This window comes from Zerene cesonia, chromosome 6, assembly GCF_012273895.1.
Source record: "Zerene cesonia ecotype Mississippi chromosome 6, Zerene_cesonia_1.1, whole genome shotgun sequence".
In the NCBI taxonomy this organism is placed as follows: Eukaryota; Metazoa; Arthropoda; class Insecta; order Lepidoptera; family Pieridae; genus Zerene; species Zerene cesonia.
This window is the reverse complement of record NC_052107.1, coordinates 2,177,344-2,186,381: the sequence shown is the minus strand read 5'-3', so window position 1 is coordinate 2,186,381 and position 9,038 is coordinate 2,177,344. Positions and strand designations below refer to the sequence as shown.

The 9,038-nt window shown below is 31.3% G+C and overlaps 1 protein-coding gene across 1 annotated transcript in view; it reads right to left on the bottom strand.

Annotated features, from left to right (window-relative positions):
• Positions 1-8,648, bottom strand: part of LOC119840439 — a 22,480-nt gene extending 13,832 nt beyond the window's left edge. Inside the window, exon 1 of the mRNA XM_038367061.1 lies at positions 8,564-8,648. The gene's annotated coding sequence lies outside the window, so the exon portion shown is untranslated. The remainder of the gene's footprint in view (positions 1-8,563) is intronic.
• Between the last annotated feature and the right edge of the window lie 390 nt (positions 8,649-9,038).

Here is a 9,038-nt window from a genome sequence, read left to right as displayed (position 1 = left end):
ACGGTTCTACGCTAACGTGTTAACCAATGTACCAAGGAGGTGGTCAACTATATTCTTTAGTACGCATGATTATGTTATTCTCTATTAGAAGACAGAAAAGAAACAATCCGAATATTTTTTATTCATCTGAATATTACAACATAATCATCACCATGCAAATACATATTGTTTGTTATGATTTAGTTTCAGAACGTCATCAATACGTGAACACGTAAATAATCTGTGGCATTCACATACCGTTTACATCAATCGTTCAGAAACGTTGTTCAATTGCCAGCAAATATATTATTTCCTATTATATTACGTTTAACGTGGCGGTGAAAAACAGTACTAATAATATGCGATTATGAATTGGAATACTGGATATTTAGTACTAATTCGAGTTTATTTGGACCTGTCGTGAGGTAAACAGTTGCTTCCTAATGCTATAATAATACAATTCTTGCATTACAATGAATAAAATAATGAATTATGTTATGTACAGACTGCGATTCAACTAAGAAAAGAAACGTCAATGACCTTTATATATCAATATGAAATTGATACTTAAGTCAATCGTATTTTATTATCATTTGAATACGTTTTACTTAGAAAACCGTTGTGCAATTCAGAAATTGATTATTTGACAAACGTTATTTCTCGACTTTATTTATTAATTCGTTTCTAGATCAATAATCGTTTAGATCCCTACATTTAAAGAACTTTTATTAAACCGAGGGACAAGAATTCGTACGAGCTTCAAATAATATTTTCAAAATCAATGTAGTTGTATTATTGTATACGTAGACTAACATACATTAAAGCAATAAATGTTTTATGCAAAAGAAATAAACGGATTTTTCAATCAATCTTTAGGGCAGGACTAAATTAGGAAACATTATTTACATTAATCACCGTATTGTAAACTTGCAATTATGAAAGATTTAGACCCAAATCTTTATCTAATGTCTATACTATTATTAAAAATATCTTAAGTTTGTGAACCTTACAAAGAGTCTCTGATGTTGTGTGAGGTATTCTCTGCATCTACTGATCCGTACTAAAATAATTTTTTGCCAATAGTAAGCCACGTTATTCATGTATGTAATAGACTATGTCTTATTAAGTTTTTATCCTGAGTCACCCCGGGCGGATCGAGGATGGGCGGCTAAAAAAAAAATGTAAGAAAATAAAAGCTATTTCAAGGTGTGTATAAAGAAAGAAAAACAATAGAAAAAAGGTTAAATTACGCTATACAACACGATTGATCAGAATGTTTTTATGTTAATAGCTATAGCTTAAAATAAGTACTCGATCGAGATCATTATATTAATAAAATGAATCAATTAACTGTCTGAAAGTACATTGCGTCGAATGTAGGGCATCGATATTTAATCTATACCCACAATGAGTTATGTACGCTAAAATTATTGTAATCCCCGTTCCATAGTTAACATGTGTTAGGACGATATCCAAACTATACTGTTCTCATTGCGTTGGTTATTTTTGTATACTTCAGATCAAAGCCCATGATTGAGGAGTAAGAAGTTTATGGGAATGTGTGAAGACCATTATAGTTTAACAATATAGATTTCATAATACTGTTACTATACAGTATTATATTGTATTTATAGCTGACTTTTAGAGAAAATAGTTGAAAACGAAATAACTGTACATAAGCATGTTTTACCGCTGTTATTCAAAATATTTATATTTCCGTACGTTATAGAGATTAACCAGTTATTAATTAAAACTTTACTAATTTAGGTTATTTAACTACATAAAGGTAAATAACTCTCTTTAATGATAGTATCTTAACTTAATTGTCTCACTTGCTGCACAGAGTATACATAAGGACATAATGTAATCCTGGTGATCCTAATTAGGATGAAAAACATAACCTCAGGAAATTATTGTAGTGTTACCGATTAAATGAACAAAGTTTGAATTAAATATTTCCGTTTAGAATGGGTCAAAATAGATTCTAAAGGAGTGGGTTACACACAAACATACAGCGAAGTTAAAAGAATCGGGTTTACCAAAACTAAACTAATATAAAATGCCACGGATTGAAAACAGAACTTTTGTTAACTTGCCGCTAGAGATATAACCAGTAGAGATAAACAAGTATTTATCTTATATGGTACAGAAACAAAAATCAAAATCAATTTAATATAAATCGAATAAGGAGTCTTCGCTAATGGAAACAGTTTTAAAATACTGGAACCCTTAAAATCCTTACTAATATTATAAATTCGAAACTAATGGATCCGTCTGTCCTTACGTGTTAGCCACTGAACCGCTTCACTTCAATTTACAAAACTATGAAAAATGCCACGACTGTGTTGGAAAGACTGGAGAGAAACTTGATTTCGCGGCTGAAAGTGCGGGCACGGCGGAAAGCCAGTCATATTATTATCGTCAGTCAAATAACACAAAAAACAACACTGAAAAGATTCTAATTTAAAAGGAATCAAATTACCTAAGTCTGTTTTTCATTAACAAATGTTAACACGAAGAGCCGGTGCTTAAGAATTTATGGATCGTTGACAAGGGACGTATCTACTCAGGATATTTATAAACCTTAGTTTTAACGACGGCCCAAATCCTGTAACATGCTAAGAGCATTGCGACTAACCTCACCAACTCAATTACTTTATTTTACGGCCTTTTAACACGTCCAAATTCCATTTTTAAAATTGTAACATATTGGAATATAACATTTCTTGTTTATTTCATTTTATTTCATTTTATACATATTAATTCCTTTTTTACAGCATTTTATTTATTTATTTAATTAAAAGAAAACTTACAGCTTACTAAAGTGAAAAAAGAAAATAAGGCCAATTACAAGTTTGCATATGTATTTGTTTTATGTTACATTGTACATTATAATGTAATTAAAAACGTTGTTCATATTATAATCCCGCAGATTTAATGTTTGAAAAAGGCATTAGCCATATATTATTCAGGTACTTATTTATTACTGTTGTTAGATATTGGATAACAGATAATATTTAAGGTATTAAACACAAGTATGTAAGTAGTATGTAAGTAGGTAGTAGTAGTAAGTACACACTCAATGCACAAGTACGAGTAAGTTTATTATTCACCAATAGATGTCAGGAAAAAAAAAACACGAATAAAACACGATTAAGTATGACATTTTCTAAAAAAGATTCCTAGCTAAATCGATTTATCACCCCCGAAACCCCCTATATACTAAATTTCATGAAAATCGTTGGAGCCGATTCCGAGATTCCAATTATATATATATATATATATATACAAGAATTGCTCGTTTAAAGGTATAAGATTTAATTCATATTCTCAATCCTTTATTTTGATTTGTCATTTGGATGTAATATAGAAACATTTTAATATTTATTTACTTTTCATACATTAGTTGTTTAAACGAATAAAATCCGTTTATGACGATGTTTATGTTTATATAACTATCGTATTGGAGTAATTAATTATTTTATTTAAAATCATGTTTGCTATTTCAAAGGAACTTCGCAAGCTGCCGAGATAAGCGCAGTGTTTACATTTAATTCTGATTGGCACAGACTTCAATCAGCCTACACAGATAATAAATATTCACTATAAAATATTATGTTATCTATGCTATAACACTCCATTCTATTCTCCTAGTTTTATAAAAATGTTAAAACTATCTGTAGAGTTACTAATATGTAAAATTATGAGATGGTCTTAAAGAAAAATAAAAAATGACGTTTGTGTGATTATATGGTTTATTATTATTTGGATGATGTTATTTTAATATTTATTCATAAAACTTTATCTTTACTCTTAACAATATTTTACCGTATACTGTTATACTCTATTATTTAATATTTACTAGCTTCGCGGCTTAGCAAGACCGAGTAATTTTCGCACATTTTATTATATTAATATGGATTAATATTGAAATCTACATCAAATGCGAAAAGAAATCCGTGTTAGTCACACCATTTGTAACCCAAGAATGGCTAAATAGATTTTAACGATTATCAGTTTCATATTTAGTTTTAAAGCATTGAAATCCCGCCTCGTGATCAAATTTTGTTTAACTTTCAAAATTTATCGATTATCAGTTTGTTTGTTTGTTGTAGATTTATTAATTTGATTAGGACAATAACTACACAAATATTTTAAAACCACCAAAATCGATGAATCGAAGAAGTGTTTGTTTGTCTTTCTTTACGTCGCAACGGACCGATTTTTATTTATACCTCTCTGCTTCCTCTCTGCTCGGTAATGTTCATTCAAGTTTTACTATAACAGTCTGAGTCTGATCAGAACTGAAGTGTAAAATCCAAGGTTAACTGTGTTAACTATGTGTATGACTACTATATCTTAATTGTTTTAACGAGTATTTTATTTATTTAAACACTTTATTGTGCTGCTAACAAAATACAAAGTTTTTTTGCATACAAAAACAAAACTTATACTTAAACAAATAGGAAGATACAGCACAGAAGGCGGCGGGAAAGAATTTACTTGAAGTTATAATAAAAAAGTAACATTCCATAAGCGAAATATAACTGTTGCATGAAAATGTTTATCGGCTTTCATAAAAGCAATTCGATAGCATTACGATTGCGTCCTTACAAAGAGAAATTGCATTTCACTTTTAACGACTAACACAGCTTCAGAAATCTCAGTGTAAACGAATACGCAAATTGCGATGACAGCTGTGACAAATAACAGTCCAAGATCTTATTATACCTTGGAATCATGTTGTTATTGCAGTATTTACTATCTTTTTATTTATCAACGGCCATGTTTATATCAATTTTGTGAATAATAAAGAAATGGTTATGTATCATTATTTCCAAAGGGAACGTGCACAATATTTATAAGAATTGATGGGTTTGTCTATGCTCCGAAAAGCAATAGTAAGACAAAAAAAAAAACTTAAAAAATCGAGTAGCAAAAACATTGTATAGAATATGTAATTTATTAGAACTAGAAATATATATCACCTTGTGAGAAATGTGTCCTATAAGTTTAAAATGAAACAAAGACCTCTTGACCATACAATTGACATAACTGAAAAATGTACGATAAAATTATGGTAAAAATATGTGAAATCTAGAAAGTGTTCCATAGTCTATTTTTTAATGAAATGATAGAAGATTATTTAAGAGGAAATTTTTCATTTGAACCATTACTTTAAACGAATAATGAAAACGAAGGCTCAACGGCAAACGAAACGAAACACGAAACTTACCGGCATTTACTGGTAATAAATAACAGCTTTATAAATACACATTATTTTCTGTTGACGCTTCATCGTTATTATTATATTATATCGTCTTTACTAAGTTTATCTATAAACGGTAAATATTTATTTGTTTATTTATTCTTAATTGATCTTAAAATAAAATACCGATAGTATCTATGAAAATCAATGACAAATTCAGAGGAAGATTTATTACTTTTTATTCATTAGAAAGGACTTAAATAAAAGTTAAAAGTAAAAATAAAAGAAAAGTTTTTACATTTCTTTCTATATCAATTGTGTTTTGTTAGTAAAATTTTTACATTACTTATTTGTATACGTTAGTAGTAATAACGTACCTATTATTTATTTTTAACATTGCACAATGCGGCATTTAATGGGACCAGTTAATATTGTACATCCTCGTTCGAATTTAAATGTTTTCGAGTATGATTTCCTGGTTTTATTATTTCATTGTTATATCCATTTCAGTGGAACCTATTAAAATATTTTGGCGCCATTTATTCATTTTGGTCAACATGCGAGTATTCTGTGTACATTTGAATTAAAAAACAATGAAGCGTGATTGTGTAATATATAAATAGTCTCCGGTTCTCTGGCTTTCTCATGGCATGCTTCAGACAAAGCTTATGAGTTCTTGGGATCTGTAATAGAAGTTTTAAGCTCTCGGATGGAATTGAGGTCTGGGTATACAGCACTAACGCGTCGTTTTAGAAACTCTCATACATACTCAATAGGGAAAAAAAACGGGATCTCGTCTTCTCTTAAGTGAGCCTCTATGTCGCCCGCTTTGTTACAAAAACACAGTAACCGATATAACAGATGATATTGATTGTGCTTGAGGAATTAGGGAGTTCCGTGATGCAGCGTTGTGCATTGTGACAATCATTTTCTTTTTTCTATGAAAATGTGTTCTGTATAATCTACAGAAGTTATGCCAGCCCAGAATATGATAGAATGCCCCGTTCCGCATAATTTCTTCAAAATGTACCGATGCATAATGCTTTCTTGGTCTCCTTAGCACGTTACGAAGTTGGTAAAGCGGGTTACAGAGATTCTGACTTCAGCAGTAAATAAATCCTCGCACCAATCCATAACGGTCCACGTCACACAATTTTGGGAAAATTTTATCTCCCAGCGGCATAATTAAGGCAATCTGGTCTGCAACTATGTAAATCAACTTCCAGATATTTCCTCCTGACAGCCTTTAAGCTCATATGCTTATTTTTGATTCTGATTTCGTTCTTGGGTCACAAAATATTGATTGTCCTTGGGTCCGTACATCGTATTCTTCCTATCTTCTTCTCAAGAAACAATTTTCTCGAAACCTAGACCAGGTGGAACAACTGACACCAAACCGTTCTGACAGTAGGTGTTACCAGCGATAATTGTGTTGTTAACCATATTATTAAGGTATATATAAAATTCTCGTGTCACAGTTTTCGTTGCCATACTCCTCCGAAACGGCTTGACCGATTCCTCTGAAATTTGGTAAGCATATTGGGTAGGTCTGAGAATCGGCCAACATCTATTTTTTATCCCGATATTCCTACGGGATACGGACTTACGCGGGTGAAACCGCGGGGCGCAGCTAGTTAAGGTATAAATTTTATCACGGAAAAGCATTTTAAACAATTTGGTATCAACATCAGTTCATTAAAATAACAAAAAACCCTTATTACATTATTTAAAAACACAATATCTAAACAAAGTGTTAGCAAAATATGCTCAAATCAAATAGAATTTTATAAATAACTTTGACTTTAACTTGCAAGTACGTATTGAAATAGTCTCTTATTCATTGAATTAATTTAAAACCTCTTTTGCTTAGTTGGGTAGAAAAGTTTGAGAGCCCGTTTTTTTATTGCGTTTTATTTAAAGTAAGATCATTCGAAGAATAAATTCTTAACTAAATATGTAATTGAAATACTCTGTGGAAAATTTTTACCGTCCTTTCAGTTTTTCAAAGACGGAGCAATGTTGTCGCAGGCTTAATTTAAATCCGAATGAAATCTTTCTGAATATTTGACTGAGTGTAGAAAGACCCTCTGAGTGAGATTTTATGTAAAACGATTCTCTAAGTGCAAATGAAAGGTTTTTTCGAGAGTTCGGCGTTTCATCAACATTTGACGGGTCTGATTTGAAACCCCTTTTGATTTTAGTCACGGACCGCTCTAGAGATGTATAAAATTGAAAGATTGTGAATTTATTTATTTATAGATTGTGTTTTATTTTATTTGATTTAGTTTCAATTATTTTATGATGATCAATAATGGTCCTAACTCCTAGATAATTGCACTGTAGTAATAGATATTTTAACGAAAAAGTTTTTGTATTTGTTTTACAGTTTGTTTTTTATTTATAATTTTAGTTTAGATATATTTTAAGTCCATATTGTATAGATTTATATGACATACATAGTTTTTGTTGATTTAATGACAAACTCGGTAGAATTTCTTTACTGTAAGAGGTGTTCATAAAAAATATTATTCTATCATATATCTGACGACATAATTAAAATAGCACAAATTTACTAAAATTAATGCAGAGTTAGTAGATATAAACACTTAAAAAATATAACAGTTCAGTTACGTCGAATACTATACTATGCCTACAAATAAGAAGCAGCGCAATAAATTTGTTTAGTCGACTAGATTCCTCAATCAATATCGTAGTAGTTTATCAATGTTGTTTAAATTTACAATCTACGGCATCTTGAAAAACTAAAAATATTTCACTATTTATGTGCTATTCTTGTATAAAGAAGTACAATGAACTTATAAATTCTAACTAGCTTTAAAGCTCTATAAAACTTTACTGCTTTGTACAATCTCCGTTTGCATTAATTTGTTTGAGCGATGTATTCAACAAGTGCTCCTAGAAAAAAGCTAAATAAAAGTGTAATAATAATATACTTCAATATAAAAGCTCCAGATAACAAATTCGCTCGCTCTATCCTAACATTCAACAAGTGTTGCAGAGAAATACCATTAAACGCAAAAGGCTGATGCATTTTTCATTTCCATTGAAATGTTTTTTCTTCTAAAATACAATTTTAAAGAGAATAAATAATGCATATGTAAAAAGTAATCAATGGGGGGTAATTTTTCTATCGTCCGCGAAATATCCGTGTTCATAAATTTTATCTAAAACAGAGAAAACAATCTACGACATATATGTTGAGGCGGGGAAAAGCGCATGCAAGAGCCGCGATGGATAACGATTGCTCGCGAGCATTTCAGTCAAGTGTGCAACGCATTATCCACCTGAAGGTTTGAAGGTCAAAGGGGCGCGGGGGTGGGGTGCGGGTCATGCGTGTGTGAGCGTGTCGCGTACCGGCGGGTGCGTGTGTGTGTGCGCGGCGCGGCGTGCACTCAGGGCGACGGTCGAAACACTACTGCGCGGGACGCCTGCCTCTCCCGGCCGAATGTCTCACTACATTCAGCTCGCTGTAAGGTTGACTCGACTTTCCACACTGAACGTTGACTACTGAAACGTTGCTATGTAGCAAGTTCTGCTGTAGCCATATTGGCACGTCGATGTATATGCAGCAGAATAGAAGCTACGGAAAGCTCGAGGTTTAATAAAACTTTTGATGCATCTCCGTAGGTCTGGGAGGGATACATTGTTTTTGGTTCCCAATGATTGCTTTGTAATTTTTATTACATTGCGTTTATTAATTTTCAAAGTGGTGTAAATCGGTGTAGTTATGAAGTTTTCAAATCATTTATGGATTTAATATCAATTTTTAATCTATTGTGTAATATTGAGAAACAATATGAAAAATATATTCAAAAACATGATTTTTTTT